We start from the raw sequence: 17,052 nt of genomic DNA on the forward strand, positions 1-17,052 counted from the left end.
ATGAGGAAAATGCTCTCTGCCATGCAGTCTGTCCCTGAAGCTGTCACCTGTGGGTGCCATCTTGAATCAGGGCTTAGTTGGTAATGGACTCTTACATTTGCTCACCAAGAAATTCTGCAATTCATCTATAATTTCCATGGTGAGATTTGCATATCATAATGCAAATAAAATGGAAAGAAACCAAGAGAAATAAAATTCCCATCTTAGACAAAGAAAGAAGACTTTACCTTGCGTCGAGCTACAACCGCTTCTGGGATGATCTGATTGGTCACCGTCGCTAGGAAACATAGAGTCACTGTCAGCCGTGGGAGCTGCTGAAGGACCTCTGGCAGTCTTGGGTGCTGAGCACACAGGGCTGGTGTGTGTGGAGGAGGTGGGTGAGAGCACGAGCCAAGCTGCTGCTGGGCCACCCTCCCTGGTGGTGAAGGAGGCAGAGGAGACCATCAGGAGAGCCCTGGGAGACAGAGCCTTGGGTCTCTGGCTAAGCCACCCTCATCACTGTGAAGTAGGCAGTGTTCACACAGGCAGCACACAAATGCAGGACATCACTCCAGGACAGGGTCTCCTCACAGAAAGAGGCCTGGTAAATATCCTCTTTTTTGTAAAAATGTTACTACGTCATCTAACTTTCCTAAAAATACCTATGCTCCTACTGGAGTTATTTTAATGGACTTTAAAATATGGTGAGCTACACACAATATTTACTCTTTTAATCCTTAATTTCACGATCCAGGAGCAGACAGGACCATAACAGCAGACAGAGAGGGGAGCCCAGGCACTTCCCCCTGACCCTGAATCAGAATCCACACAGGAACCTGGAAATGTGTGGGGCTCAGCAGACTGCGGAGGGTGAGCAGGAAGCCTTTTCACACTTCTGGTCTATCTCAGCGCTCGGCTGTGTGTACTAGAACATCACTGGGGCCCCAAGATGAGCTGCCCGGGGCTGAGCTCTGGGATGAGAAAACAAGGAGGACACGACCCCTACCCTCACAGTGACCAGCCATGGCCAGGATCCCTCCACCCATGGGTGGCAGGTCACAGACTTTGGCACTGATGAGTCCAAGCCTATCTCAGAGAAACAAGCAAAGTGACACCTTATGGGTCACAAGGGAGATTTGCAAGAAACAACTGGCCTCTGGGGCAGCCCCTCCCTTTGCTTAGCTCATCCCGCACTGGAACTGGATCCTCTCCCACCTCTGCTGCAACCAGTGTGAAGCAGCTGCCCTGGCCAGGAGCTGTGAGGCTCCCTCCAGTTAAACAGGATTCTGGCCCACACACCAGCCCCATGCACACAACGCCACCCCACATAGAGAGAACGCAGCAGTTCCCAGGGACTGCAGAATGTGCCCGTCTCTCCTTACCTGGAGCAACCACTTCTCCCACCACAGCCTGGGTCCTCAGTCACAACAGGAAGCTCAGCTCCGGCTGCCTGTCTACAGGAAAGCCAGCGAGACAGTGGCACATTCCTCATCATCTGGATTATTCGTCCACACGGGAGGGATTGCCCCACATACACCGTTCTCCTTGACTCCTGAAACTTCCTGTAATAACAGAAAACATATTGCTGTGAGCATCAGGCTGTGCTGTGTCCTGTGTGCGCAGGTCTTTCCTTCACTTGGTGACATTAGAAAACCAGATGAAAAACTGTGTTTAAGGAACACAAAAGAACAGGACAAACCGCCTCACACTACAGACACAGTTTCCCTGGAGTATGTTTCCTTCAAGTCCATGTGGCTTGGCAACTAAGTAATTTTGTTCCAAGGAGAGAATCAAGCTGCTAAGGAAAAAGCTCACTCCACACAGTGCGTGGCTGATGCTGTCATTTTATCCTGCTATTTAAAAGCAAGCCTCACTGGGGAACAGGCTCTCGCTCAGAATTCACCCGACCAAGGACACGGTGTAAGTCGTCTATAATACATACGGTCAGATTCTCATCTCTTAGGCTCATTCAGAAAGATAAAGCTAGGAAAGCAACTGTATTCCTCAGACAAATGCAGGGGTCTGACCTTCAGTTTCCATGGGGCCTCATTTTTCTTCTCCCTGAGGTGTTCCTCCATTGGGTCCTCGGTGGAATCTAGGAAGACAAAGTGTGACCATCAGCAGGTGCAGGGAGGAGCAGGAAAAACAGCTTTCTAGCCCCAGGCCGCCTCATCAGGTAAAACATCCCATCTTGAACAGGGCACAGCACCCAGGGCAGGCTGGGCGTCCCTGCAGCCTCTCAGGGCTCCTGCCTCCTAATCAGACCCAAGCTCACTTGCCCTCCCCTCCTGAGTCCTTCCAAGGTCATTTCCTCCCTAGAATCCACCTGTGGTGCTTCAGTGTGTATCTGTCATTCTAGAATGTTTTATACTTGGTAAAAAGAAACTGTTGTTTAAGAGAACATTTCATTCTAGCCAAAATATTCTATATATTCACTAATCTTTTGTTTTAAAGATAATAAAACAAAGCTTTGAAAATGCGAAGTTATCTTCTCATTTAAAGATAATTCCTACTTAGCAAGTGCTATCTGTCCTGGCACTCAGCCTTCTCAATGCAATGTCTGTGTGCGTCGGGAGTCTGTTGCTGCTCACACTCACAGGGGCTTTGACACTGGGACAGTCCATCATGGGGGCAGCAGGTGAGGGTGCGGACCCTCCCCAACCCAGCCGTGCAGGGGAGATGAGTGGTAGGCTAACACCCAAGTTGTTCCTTGAAACCATATTCGGTGCTGGGTCTTCACTGTGTTTACTCCTCAACTAAAGCATTTATTTTTCCTCTTTATATTTTTTTTTTGACAGACAGTCTCTGTCACCCAAGTTGGACTGTAGTAACATGATCTCTGCTCACTGGAACCTGCACCTTCTGGGCTCAAGTGATCCTCCCCACTCAGCCTCCGAGGTAGCTGGGACTATAGGTGCACCACCACACACAACTAATTTTTTTTTTTAAATAGATACGGGGTCTCACCATGTTGCCTAGGCTGATCTCTACCTCCTGGACTCAAGCCATCCTCTTGCCTCAGCCTCCCAAAATGCTAGTATTACAGGCGTGAGCCACCCACCTGGCCAACTGGAGCATTTCTGAGGCTTGTGATGATCCTGTTATTAAACACAATAGAGCAGGTCCCTGATTATTCTCTGCTTTTGACCACAAACTGAGAAATGACCCCACCACTGCTACTGACAGCCTGTGAGCTCTCTATGTGTGTTTCACATTAATGATCACACCAAAGTCCAGTGGAAAATGTAACTATTCCTACCCTGGGTTAGGGAACCTTTGAGACCTCCCTACACCGACAGTGTTTGGGGCCTGTCTAGGCTCTCATCCTTCCACACGCAGACAGATGCCAGAATTCCCTGGCATGACGAGTTACACCAGGGCTGGCTGGTGAGTGCACAACAGTAGCCCATTGCATCAATCCTCCATCCATTCCTGAGTTCACATTCGCCTCTTCCATTTAGGAGATCGAGAGCCTGGGAAACTCATCTCTGTACCACCTCTGAGCAGTGTGGATGTACAATTTACCTTCAGGGACAGCTGTGGTGGAGGATCAATGGGTTAATTATGTGAAGTGTGCAGTGGTGATGCAATTTTTTAAGAAAAGTGCTCCCTGGGTTGTGCTCTGCATGGGGAAACATGCTTTCTGGGGAAATGCACATGCACTCCCCAGACATTCCCAATCACTCCTCCCCACCCCAATGCACACCACACTATTCCATCTACATGACAATCCTGCCTCCCTCCCCATCCCAATGCACACCACACTATTCCATCTACATGACACTTCTGCCTCCCTCCCCACCCCGATGCACACCACACTATTCCATCTACATGACAATCCTGCCTCCCTCCCCACCCCGATGCACACCACACTATTCCATCTACATGACAATCCTGCCTCCCTCCCCACCCCGATGCACACCACACTATTCCATCTACATGACAATCCTGCCTCCCTCCCCACCCCGATGCACACCACACTATTCCATCTACATGACAATCCTGCCTCCCTCCCCACCCCGATGCACACCACACTATTCCATCTACATGACAATCCTGCCTCCCTCCCCACCCCGATGCACACCACACTATTCCATCTACTTGACAATCCTGCCTCCCTCCCCACCTTGTGCACACACTATTCCATCTACTTGACAATCCTGCCTCCCTAGACTCCAGTGGATGGTCACAGTTCTTTATTGGACTCAGTGTTTTTTACACCGAACTGTCCAAACCTCATTTCTATCAGGAAGCTCAAACTGAAGTGGCTCTCCGCAAAAGCAGGCTAGGAAGTGCTACCTTTGGCAGCACTAAAGATCTCTCCTTAGAAAGCAGTGCTTCCAGAACACACACCTTTTTCTTTGGCGCATTTGTCGGCCTGCATTTACAGAAAGAAAGACACTGAGCTTCAGACCATCCTGTGTCCTGTGTGCACACGTCTTTTCTTCACTTGGTGACATTAGAAAACCAGATGGGAAATCGTGTTCAAAGGAACACAGAAGAATAGAACGAACCGACTCATGCTAAAGTTTTTCCTGGAGGATGTTTCCTCTCAAGGACATGTTGCTTGGCAGTTAAGTGATTTTGCCCCAAGGGGAGAATCAAGCTGCTAAGGGAAAAGCTCACGGCCACTCAGTGTGTGGCTGATGCTGTCATTTTCTCCTGCTGCCTTAAGTCAAGCCTCAGTGGGGAACAGACGCTCATTCAGAATTTCCCCCACCAAGGACACCATACAAGTCACAAATGATACATATGATCATATCTTAATAAGAAAATAACTTTCTCTCAGATAAAACCAGGTGCCCTGACCTTCAAATGCCATGGGCATCCTCATCTGAGCTCACTGGCGAGGCCTTCCAGGGGATCCTCAGCAGGAACTGGGAGGACACAGAGTGGCCGTGAGCACCTTAGTGGTGTTGCCCATCAACAATTCAGAGCCACTGGTTGACATGGGTGTGGGCCACTCCACACTCCACTCGACCTGGGTGGAGAAACCAACTCCAGTGAAACAAATCTAACTTTCTTTGAGACTGGAAAGATCTATTTCTATGTTTACTCAAAGAAGCAGTAAACTTCTTCTAAGGGAGAATTTGGCTACTTTCAGCTTCATGGGGAAAGTGTGAAGGGGGTGCCCTTGCCCCCTCTACACAGGAGAAGTGTGATATGCTACTGGCAGCCTAGGAGAGCCAGCAGCAGAGAGGAACTGGAGCCCCAGAGAGGCCAATTTTTCCCCCAGAGAAATGATGCCCAGGATCACATTCACCTCTAACAAGGGGAAGTCATGGACCTGTGCTGGGAGGATGGCTATGAACACACACCTCAACGACCCCAATATGGATGACTCTTGACGGACATCTGGACTCACCCCAATGAAGACCGCTGGGAACTGGGCTAATCCCACTGAGGATGATTAACACCTGGGCTGAGCCCGCCCCCTGCCCTGGGGACAACATCAGCTGGACACAATGAGGATGTCTATGAAAACTTGAGTGTTCTCAGAAGAGGACGGCTATGAACACATGGCCTGGGCCCACTGAAAACTGCTGCTAGGCTGGGCCCAGGAGGCAGCTTTGAACAGATGGACTGATCAGAACAAGGATAGCTGTGAATACCTGAGCGTGCTGGCCCAGATGAAAAGGGTTATTAACTTCTGGGCTGGTCCCCAATTAGGACATATGAGAAAACCTGGACTTCCCCAAGTAATGATTGCAACGAACAACTGGGCTCAGTCCGATGAGGATAGTTGTGAACACCTGCGCTGTGCTCAATGGGGATGACTGTGTACAATGGGGTCTGGCCAACGACAGGTGTGTGTGTGTGTGTGTGTGTGTGTGTGTGTGTGTGAACAACAAGGCTGTTTATTTCACCTGGGTGCACGCGGGCTGAGTCCGAAAAAAGGAGTCAGCAAAGGGTGGTGGGATTATCATTAGTTCTTACAGGTTTTGGGACAGGCAGTGGAGTTAAAAGCAATGTTTTAGGGGCAGGGGGTGGATCTCACAAAGTACATTCTCAAGTGTGGGGAGAATTACAAAGAACCTTCTTAAGGGTGGGGAAGATCATAAAGAACCTTCTTAAAGGTGGCGGAAATTGCAAAGTACATTGATCAGTTGTACTGCAGAAATAAATCACAACAGTGAAATGTCATCAGTTAAGGCTATTTTCACTTCTTTTGTGGATCTTCAGTTGCTTCAGGCCATCTGGATGTATACATGCAGGTCACAGGGGATATGATGGCTTAGCTTGGGCTCAGAGGACTGACATTCCTGTCTTCTCATATTAATAAGAAAAATAAAACAAAATAGCAGTAAAGGGTTGGGGCAGCGAAAATTTTGGGGGGTGGTATGGAGAGATAATGTGCGATGTTTCTCAGGGCTGCTTCGAGCGGGATTAGGGGTAGCACAGGAACCTACAGTGCGAGAGATTCAACTGAAGAAAGATTTTGGGGTAAGGGGCAATACTGTGGGGTTGTTAGAAGGAGCATTTGTTGTATAGAATTACTGGTGATGGCCTGGATGCGGTTTTTATGAACTGAGAAACTAAACGAAAGACACAAGTTCCGAATAAAGTAAGAGGAGGAGAAACATAGGTATTAAAGGACTAAGAATTGGGAGTACGCAGGACATCCAATTAGAGAGTGTCCAAGGGGGTTCAACGTTATTGTTTGCTTGACTGGTGAGTTTTTGGGCTCTATCCTTGGGTTTTATGTTGTCATGTAACAGGCCAGAATGATTTAGATAAAAACAACACTCTTCATTTAAAAATATATGGAGTCCTCTTTTTTCAGCAGTAAGTCAAGGCCTCAGCAATTTTGGAGGAAAGAGAAATGAAAAGCCAGCATTTTTTTGTTAAAGAAGGATTAGAAACGGCTAGGAAAGAGTAAGTTTGATAGTGTGGTGGAGATGGCTGGGGAAAGGTAGAGGGTGGCATTGGAAGGGGAACCAGAATAAGAGTAAGTATAAAAGTAAAGAATAGGACTTCATCAGGGTGAAAGTATTGGAGGGTACCTTGCCACTGAAGATCTATCCACTTCAAGAGAGACTTAAGGGTGGCAGATTGAGGTAAAACCAGGAGCCACTAAATACCAAGAGCCTGAGAAACTGCTTGGGTGATTTGACTAAAACTGAGGAATTATGTCTGACAGAAGGGAAGAAATGACCACGGTGGCCTTCTCAGACCCTGTGGGAAAGGCCTCTACCCATTCAGTGAAAGTGTCTACCCACACCAAGAGGTATTTTAGTTTCCTGACTGGAGGCATGTGAGTAAAGTCAATTTGCCAGTACTGGGCAGGGACAAATCCCCGAACTTGACGTGTAGGGAAGGGAGGGGGCCTGAGTAATTCTTGAGAAGTAGAAGAATAGCAGATGGAACACTGAGAAGTTATTTCCTTGAGGACAGATTTCCACGATGGAAAGGAAATGAGAGGTTCTAAGAGGTGGGCCAGCGGCTTGTAACCTACATGGAAGAGGTTATGAAATGACGACAGAATAGAATGGGCCTGTGAGACTGGAAGATGATCTTTTCTTTGGTTCAAGAACTATTTGCCTTGTGCAGGAAGAGATAGGTGGAGTTTCAGTGAGGGAGTAGGTGGGAGTGGCCAAGTGAGGAGAAAAACTGCCCTGAGGGACAGAAGTTGGAAAGCTTGCTGCTGTTTTTGCTATCTTATCAGCATAAGCGTTGTCCTGAGTGACGGGATCTGATGCCTTTTGATGGCCTTTGCAATGAATGACTCGAGCTTTCTTTGGAAATGAAGCGGCCTTGAAAAGAGTTTTTATTAAAGAGGCATTAATGATGAAGGACTCTTGTATAGTAAGGAAACTTCTTTCTGCCTATATAACAGCAGGGTGGTGCAGGATATGGAAGGCGTAGTCAGTATAAACATTGACGCGTAGTCCTTTTTCAAGAGTGAGGGCTCCAGTTAAGGCAATGAGTTCGGCTTGCTGAGAGGTAGTGGAGGGGGCAGAGCGGTGGCCTCAATGATAGATGTGGAAGATACTGTAGCATAGCCTGCCTTTGCTGGTGAGTGGCAATTAGGCCTGATGGAACTGCCATCAATAAACCAATTGTGATCAGGGTGAGGAACAGGAAAGAAGGAAACATGGGGAAACAGAGTGAACGCCAGGTGGATCAGACAGATACAGTCAAGGAGGTCAGGTGTGGTATCAGGAATAACGTGGGGGCCAGCCTAAAACAGCAAGGTCAAGTTGTTTGGACAGAAAGGCTACAGGGCACGGTCCCGGCTCTTGTGTAACAATTCCGACCGCACAGCCCTGCAGCTTCGGCTGTGTGTGATGGAAACGGGTTGGGATGAGTTAGGGAGAGCTAGTGTGGGGGCAGCTTCTAGGGCTGTTTTTAAGAAATGGAAAGAGGAGTGAGGAAAGGATTTAGGATCAATGGGGCCAGCTAGGTTTCCTTTTGTGAGTTTATATAATAGTTTTGTTAGGACAGCAAAACCAGGTATCCAAAGGTGAAAGTATCCAACCATGCCTAGGAAGAAAGGGAGTTGTTTTGTAGAAAAAAGGTGTTGGGGTTTAAGAGATTGGTCGGACATGATCGGCAGGGAGAGCACGGTGTTTTTATGTAGAATTATGCCAAGGTAGGTGACGGATGGAGAAGAAATTTGAGCTTTGGAGGGGGATACCCAATATCCCTTGGAGAATAAATGCTGAAGGAGCAGGAGGGTGTCTTGTTGAGAAGATTCAAAGGAGGAGCTACAAAGTACAAAGTCTTTGACTACAAAGTCATCAATATATTGAATAAGGTGAGAAGCAGAGGGGTGGAAAGAAAGTAAATCATGGGAAAGAGCTTGGAGGCTGAAGTAACGAGGGCTGTCCCTGAAGCTTTGCAGCAGTAGAGCCCAGGTAAGCTGCTGGGACTGATGGGTGTCAGGGTCAGTCTGGGGTAAAAGCAGAGAGGCTGGGACAAGGGGTGCATGGGAATAGTGAAAAAAGCATCTTTAAGATCAAGAACTGAATAGTGAGTTGTGGAGGAAGGTACTGAGGACGAAAGAGTGTACGAGTTGGGCACTACAGGGTGGATAAGCAAAACAATTTGGTTGAAAAGGCGCAGATCCTTAACTAACCTGTAAGACTTGCCTGGTTTTTAGACAGGTAAAATGGGAGAATTGTAGGGAGAGTTTATAGGTTTTAGGTGGCCATGCTGTAACAGGCGAGTGATAACAGGCTTTAATCCTTTTAAAGCGTGTTGTGGGATGGGATATTGGCATCCAGCGGGCTAAGGGTAATTCGGTTTTAATGGGATGGTAAGGGGTGCACGATCGGTCACCAAGGAGGGAGTAGAGGTGTCCCATACCTGTGGGTTAAGGTGGGGAGATACAAGGGGAGGATGCGAAGAAGGCTTTGAACTGGGGGAAAAGGCAGCAATGAGGTGTGGCTGTAGCCCAGGAATAGTCAGGGAAGCAGATAATTTAGTTAAAATGCCTCGACCTAATAAGGGAGCTGGGCAGGTGGGATAACTAAAAAGGAGTGCTTAAAAGAGTATTGTCCAAGTTGGCACCAGAGTTGGGGAGTTTTAAGGGGTTTAGAAGCCTGGCCATCAATAACCACAACAGTTAGGGAGACAAAGGAAACAGGCCCTTGAAAAAGGTAATATGGAGTGGCTAGCCTCCGTATTGATTAAGAAGGGGACGGACTTACCCTCCACTGTAAGAGTTATCCAAAGCGTCTGTGATGGTCCAGGAGGCTTCCAAGGCGATGGGGCAGCGTCAGTCTTCAGCCACTAAGCGGAGAAGGTGTGGGAAGGAGTCAGTCAGAGAGCCTTGGGCGAGAGTCCAGGGGCTCTGGGAGGGGGTGCCGGGCAAGTTGGACAGTCCGATTTCCAGTGGGGTTCCGCACAGATGGGACACGGCTTAGGAGGAATCCCGGGCTGCGGGCATTCCTTGGCCAAGTGGCCAGATTTCTGGCACTTGTAGCAAGCTCCTGGGGGATGAGGTTCTGAAGGAACCCCTGGCAGCGGCCAATGACAGCTTTGACAAATTTAGTAGGCACCAGTGAGGAAGGGTGTGAAAGCATGAGCTACTCCCGGTAATTAAAGCATTGCAGACCTTGGCTGGGCCCAGTGAGATTGAATGTGAATATCTGGCCTGGGGCGAAGGAGGATAGCTGTGAACACCTGTGCCCGGACCAATGAGGATGGCTGTGAACACCTGGGCTGGGCCCAAGGGGACAGCCTGGAATAACTGGGATGGGCCCAGAACACATGGCTATCAACACCTGGGCTGACCCCAATGTGGACAGCTAGAAACATCTGGTGTGTGCTCAGGAGGACAGTTCTGTTCATTTTGGCTGAGCCGAATGAGGACAGCTGTGAACATCTGCACCGCGCCTAATTAAGACGATGGTGAACGGATGGGCTGTCCCCATGGGGGACATCTGGGAAGCCCTGGCCTGGGACCATGGAAACTGCTGGAACCAACTGGGAGAAGTCCTGTGAGGAAAGCAATGAACACCAGGGCTGGGCCCAGTATGGATGGCTGTCATTACCTGGGATGGCCTCTATGAGAGTGGCTGGAACCAATTAGCACACATGTGAACAAACTAGCTGGCCCGATCAGGACGGCTGTGAACATCTGGGCTGGCTGTCATGTGAAGGACAGAGAACTCCGTGGCTGGTTTAGATGAGGACCACTGTGAACACCGGTTCAGGCCTGGATGAAGACAGCTGGGAAACCCTGGGCTGGACATAATGAAGATGGCGATGAACAGGTGGCCTCAGGCCAATGAAAATGGCTCTTACTCTGGGCTTCATGTCATTGAGAGGAAGCGTGAACTCCTGGGCTTGCCTTCATACTGACAGCTATAAAAAACTGTTGCTATAAAGAGCTGAGCTCACACAAACGAGGGAGGCTGTGAACACCTGGGCTGACCTGGATGGGGATGACTGTGAACACGTAGCCTGGGCCCAGTGAGGACAAGTACTAACACCTGGGCTAGATACCGAGGAGGACAGCTGTGAACGCCTTGGCTGGGCTCTATAAGGACAACTTGGGAGTGTTTGGGCTCGGCCCTAAGTAAATAGCTGTGAACCCCTGAGCTGGGCCCAGTGAGAGTTGCCATGAAAACCTGGGCAGGGCCAGCGAGGACAGCTGTGAACACCTGGCCTGGGTCCAAAGAGAACAGCTGAGAACACTTGGGCTAAACCAGTAAGGACAGCTGTGGCACCAGGGACGATTGCCATGTAGACAGCTGTAAACACTGTGGCTGGTCGCATGAGCACAGCTATGAATGTCTAGTCTGGGCCCAGTAAAGACAGCCAAAAACACCTGCCCTGGTTTCAGTGAGAGCCACTGTGAGAGACCGAGCCTGCCCCCATGAGGATGCCTATGAACAGCTGGCTGGGCCCAAGACGAATGGCTCTCGACACCTAAACCCACCCCGAGAAAGATGCTGTGAACAACTGGGCTAACCCCACTGAGGACGACTATTAACACCTGGGCTGGGTCCAAGTGAGGGCGACTTCAGCTGCACCCGGAAAGGACAGTTGTGAACACCTTGGATTTCTCTGATGAAGACGGCTATGAACCCATGGCCTGAGCCCAATGTGCAAAGCTGTGAACACCTGCATTGGTCCCAGTGAGGGAAGCTGGGAAAACCCAGTGGAAGCAGCAGTGAACAACCAGGCTGGCCACAAGAGGACAGCGCACGGAAATGGATCACGATGAGGACGGCCGTGAATGCCTGGAAACAAAGCTACCTGAAGTCATTGCACTTCATTTTCATAAAGGGAGTACTATTTCATCTGTTCACAGCAAAAACTGGCAGAATCATCATGCTCTGGCTTTTATGAAGCTGATCCCCATGAGGAGAAAAATCCTACGAAGCTGAACTCAGAGAACTGTTTAAAAAGCTGACTCCAATGGTTCACATTAACGAGCTCTGGTAAAGAGCCTTCTAGATACAGCGTTCCATCTGATGTCTTTCATGAAAAAACAAAAGGGGGCTCTGGGCAGAAAGGGCCAGAAGAAAGTGGAAGTCCACGCCTGGGCTCACGTGCCAGCTGTGGCTGACCCCTGGCTAGGGCACTGCAAAGCCAACCCAGCCTGTGCTTCCTTTCAGGCCTCAGCTCCCCGGCAGGCTGGCTCCTTCTCTGGAAGCTTCCTCCCTGCTCTGGGAGTGACACTTCATGGATTCATCTGTTTGCCATTTTCCAGATGACATCATACTCAATTTTTTTTCTTTTTTCTTTTTTTTTTTTTTTTTTTTGCCTTTCTCTCCCTCTGTTCACCTCTCACCTCTTAGAGTCCTGTTTGTCCCACTTCCCTGTCCTTTGGAAAAGTAGTATCACCTGCCGATGACCATCCTCTGCAGTCCCCAGACTTCCTCTCCCTGTCATCATTAATAAAGGTGACACTGCAGCTTGGCACGAATACAGGTCCTCCCCGACATGCCCTACCCTCCATCTCTTGGAGCGTATAGTTCCCTGACTGCAAAACCCCTGCCTTTGAAGGTTTCTTCCTGCACCCAGCTCCCGCATCTATATTCTGAGCCACACTCAAAGAAAAATCAAGTGACACAGTGAAAAATGCCATTCGGAGAGCTGGCCTGGTGGAGCCCAGACATCAGATCAACTTATTAAAGCCCTATATCTACTAATTCCACCTAGAAAAAAAAGACGTCAAAGTTGTTTAGACTGATTTGTTCCTCAAAATCTCCCCTGACTCTGTCGCCCTGGCAGGGCCAGAGAAATCCCAGCAAAAGTCTCATCAAAGTTAAAGCTCAGAGTTAGAGAGCTGACGGGGTGGATGCTTCTTGGGAACGATCCTGCAAGCCAGCCTCCCTGCCACACAGATGGGGAAACCCCGGACCACAGGGGTTAGGGGGTTTCCCCACAGTCACATTACAACCCAGGCATGCGATCACCGTGTTGAGTTGACTTTATCACCCTCCACCACCTTCAAACAGCAGTCCCCTGAACCTCCAAGTTTCCCACAAAGGGATTGTTTTCTCCCAGCCTTATTTTGCCAGAGGGCTGTCCAGGTGCCCAAGATACAAGAACCTTAAGGCTGATATTTGAAAAATACATTCTTATTTTTCTGACCAAATAGGTTTCCAGATTTGGGGCAGAACAAGCCATTCAGCAATTATTTTATCTTTCAAAACAAATAGAATGCATGTCCCTATTACCACTATTCACTGCCGCTTTGTCCATCACATTCTGTGCACAGCATCCAAATCTGGTTAGAACATCAAATTAAAAACCAAATGACTGATCACCGAAATCACTCTCCATAATGAAAATCGTCTGGATGTGGCTTTAAGGAGCCTCAGGGCAGGAACAGGGTGGGACATGCGAGGCTTCACTTTCATCACTGTAGCCAGAGATCTTCAAAAGGGCAGACTGCAGGCCTCACGCAGCCCACAGAAATGTTTGGTTTGGCCAGCATCATGTTTCTAAAACATTTGAATTTGCTGTCAACATTTAAAAACCAAAAGAATTTGCATTAAATTTTGGATATTCAGTTTCTCTTGGACATTTGGAAGATCCAGCAATCCCAGCCTTTCCAAGGAGCTGCCCCATGGAGAGAGCAGACCCTTTCTAGGCAGGCAAGGCCGGGCCTCATTCCAAGGTGACCAACTCATCTTGGTCGGCTGGGGGACGTTTCCTGGGAAACCCCTCAGTCCTAGGTACCAGGACAGTTGGTCACCCCACCGAGTTCTCTCACTGATGTTATCTGCCTGGAACCTGTGGACACTGCACGTGTTACCTCTTCCCTACAGCCTCCGCCACTCCCCTCCGGGGACTGTCTCTGCAGAACGACACGCAGAGCTGTCAGCTCAGAATTCTCCCCACTCTCCCACATACCACCTGCTCTCAACTTCTCTTCACTCCTTGGCATTCGCAAAAGCCATGGATGCTGACACAAACGAAGTCCAACTCTTTTTTTTTTTTTTTTTTTTTTTTTTTTTGAGATGGAGTCTTACTCTGTCACCCAGGCTGCACTGGAGTGCAGCGGCACGATCTCAGCTCGCTGCAACCTCCACCTTCTGGGTTCAAGAGAATCTCCTGCCTCAGCCTCCCAAGTAGCTGGTATTACAAGCCCAACACCACGTCCAGTTAATTTTGTATTTTTAGTAGAGATGACATTTCATCATGTTGGCCGGGCTGGTCTTGAGCTCCTGACCTCAAGTGATCCACCCGCCTCACCCTCCCAAAGTCCTGCAATTACAGGCTTGAGCCACCGTCTCCTGGCCATTTTTCTTTTCTGAAACAGAGCCTCGCTCTGATACCCAGGGTGAGTGCAGTGGCGTGATCATGGCTCACTGTACCCTGACTTGTTGGGCTCATGCAATCCTCTCACCTCAGCCTCCAGAGAAGCTGGGACCACAGGCACATGCCACCAGATCAAACTATTTTTTTAATGTTTTGTAAAGACACGGTCTCGCTATTATCTAGGGTAGTCTCAAACTCCTGGACTCAGGTGACTCTCCTGCCTTGGCCTCCTGAAGTGCAGAATTCATTTTTAAAGACGCACACAAGTGCCATTTCTTCCCCTGGGAAGCCTTCTGTATTCTCCCGGTACCAGGTAGAACAGGGCAGTCTGTCTGTGTTCTAACCACACTCAATTCTTCCTTTTACTTTGCTCATCACCATTAACACAGCATCAAGTGAGCTGACCCAGGGAGCACCCTTCCCAATAACTAGAGGAAGTCAAAATTGTGATAAAATTGAAAAATGTGAAGATTTCGAAGCTGAAGTTGAAGTCTCAGTCTCTCTGCAGTTGTGAGCTTTGCACATCATTCACCAAAATGAAAAACGAAAACCATCCCACAATTATCTGCACCAACTCCATAGTGGTATTTACCACGCCGAAGTCGAAGAACACTTGGACCCGCTGAACACTGACCCCCAGTTTCTTCTGCCTGTAACGTGGTATCTTAATCCTACGCTGATGTGTCTGCCCCAGTGGCCCTGGAGACACTCAAGGGCAGCAAACTTCTTCCCAATCCTGTATCCTCGATGCCTGCAACACAGAAAGCACTCAGTAAAAATATACCAAGGAGGGAGTGCTGGACTCCCATCAAAGAGGTTAAGAGGACTGCCTTATTTGCTGTGGTTTTAAAGGACAAAGATCTTCTCAGCTGTCCCAGTGCTCACAGGGATGCTGAAGCTCAGTCGAGTGCCCTGAGCCGTATGACAAGCTGAAACCACCAGTCTACAATTGGGGTCAAGCTCTAATTCTTTCAGCCATTGATCATGAGATTACAAACTGTTGTCAGCGTTGGGGTCTTTTCTGATAAGTAAAGAGGATTCTAGGAAGGTTTTCTCTCCTTCAAGCTTCAGACGTACGCATCCAGCATCCAACTTCCTCCTGGACATTTCCACCCCACGGGCGGCTCGTATTAACATGTCAACATGATCCTTCCCCTCAGACCTTTCTTCCTCATTCTCGTGCTCCTCTCACACCCAGCCACTTTGGCCAGGGCAGTAATCCAGCCATAGTCCTTGTTCCACCCTTTCTTTTGCTCCTCCCACTTTCAATAAATCACCAAGCCCTGGGGATTTAGAAATTTGTCTTGAAATTTTAAAAAAAATTACCTAAATGCACCCCCTGCCTCCCACTCTGGTCCCTCTAATCGATTCTCCCTGTTGCAGTCAGTGTGAGCTCTCTATAATGGAAATGAGACTAAGTCTCACTCCCACTTAAATGGATCCCACTTACTCAGAGAGTCAAAATTCAAACCTCTTAGCACGGTGTTCAGTTCCCTGCATGACCTGGCCCCTCTTCCCTTTTCAGCCTCATTTCCTCCACTCTTCCTACTCTTCCCTTTAAACTTTACCATCCAGCCACACAGAACTTGTACTAATTCCCCTCCAATCTGCATATCCAAATCACATTCTGATCACCACTGACAGCCTGACCACATGCTGCTCCCTTTACCAGAAGCGTTGTTCTCCATCTGAGCCAACACACACACCTACCTACCTTTTAACGATTGACCTAGTCACCTCTACTGAACTTCAGGGCCCGTATCTGAAATCACTTCATCTGGAAAAGCTTCTGGGATTTCCTCCATTCCTAGCAGAACGGGGGCCCTCCTCTGAGCTCTCGTGTCCCTGTGCATATCACTTTCAAGGCAATGATGGCAGTTTTCAGGAACTCACCTTATCTGTCGACCTCAGGACTGGGAAGGCAGAGACTGGCTCAGTGTCCTACTTTCTCCTTATCTCTTTATCCCCAGCACCTGCACAGTGCCTGGCACATAGGAGTTACTTCACCATTGCTTGCTCAATGAATGGATATATAGTATGATCTCAGATGGAAGATTCAGTGGGACATAGACTGGGAAAGTGTATCTACGTAGCATGTGTTCATTTAAGTCAATTTGATGGGACATGGATTGGTGAAGGGCTCTCTTTAATCGAATAGGTTCCTCAAAAAAAATTAGACAAGCCTGGTCTGTACGGAAAGTAACTTCCTCACTGCATGATGGCTTGAGCCTGAGCAGAAAGGGGAACAGCATGTGGAGTACTGGCCATTCTTTCTTGCCGTATTTTCCACGGACGTAGTAGGAAACAACACTGGTCCCAGAGTGAGGAGACCACAGTCTCAGCTCCGTCCTGCCACCTGCTGTCCCTGTGTCCCAGGATGGGTTGCTTTTCCTGTCTGGTCCTCACCTGTAATATAAGGGTATGGAACCAGCTCCTATGCTGAGTGTGCTGATTTGAATTCACCCACAGCTGAATTTGCATCCCAGCTCCTCCAATTACTACTGTGCAGGCCTCTGTAAGTAATGCTGACTTCATGGGGATCGTATATAGATTAAATGTGATTACATCCCTTAAGTGGATAATGCCACTCTGCTCACAGAATAAGTGCTCAACAAATGGTTACACTGAAGCATACCAGCTCACCATAGGACTAAGTTATCAATGGGTTATATGGTAAAGCTACACAGGCATAGCTAAGATTTGGGGCTATTTAACTCTGAGTCATGCCTTTCCCTTGACCCCCCCACAAAAAAAAAATAACCTTGTGCACATTTGCAGCCCATTCTATCTTTGTAATGAAGCAACCCACCTGTGCGGAAAGCTGGTGAGTACTGGGAGAAGCTGAGG

General features: G+C 48.6%; 1 protein-coding gene and 1 long non-coding RNA gene across 2 annotated transcripts in view; both read right to left on the minus strand.

The window, feature by feature from the left end:
• LOC119623252 (protein FAM153B-like) overlaps window positions 1-9,730 on the minus strand; it is a 72,663-nt gene extending 62,933 nt beyond the window's left edge. The window contains exons 1-5 of the mRNA XM_073010798.1: window positions 9,633-9,730; window positions 4,789-4,960; window positions 2,007-2,074; window positions 1,362-1,541; window positions 228-415 (exon numbers count right to left, since the gene is read on the minus strand). The gene's annotated coding sequence lies outside the window, so the exon portion shown is untranslated. The remainder of the gene's footprint in view (window positions 1-227; window positions 416-1,361; window positions 1,542-2,006; window positions 2,075-4,788; window positions 4,961-9,632) is intronic.
• A 131-nt stretch (window positions 9,731-9,861) lies between these two features.
• The window catches only part of LOC140709932 (uncharacterized), a 28,202-nt gene continuing 21,011 nt past the window's right edge, over window positions 9,862-17,052 (minus strand). The window contains exon 3 of the long non-coding RNA XR_012090720.1: window positions 9,862-10,671. This is a non-coding gene — a long non-coding RNA (uncharacterized lncRNA). The remainder of the gene's footprint in view (window positions 10,672-17,052) is intronic.

The sequence above is a fragment of the Chlorocebus sabaeus genome, chromosome 23, assembly GCF_047675955.1.
Source record: "Chlorocebus sabaeus isolate Y175 chromosome 23, mChlSab1.0.hap1, whole genome shotgun sequence".
Taxonomy (NCBI): Eukaryota; Metazoa; Chordata; class Mammalia; order Primates; family Cercopithecidae; genus Chlorocebus; species Chlorocebus sabaeus.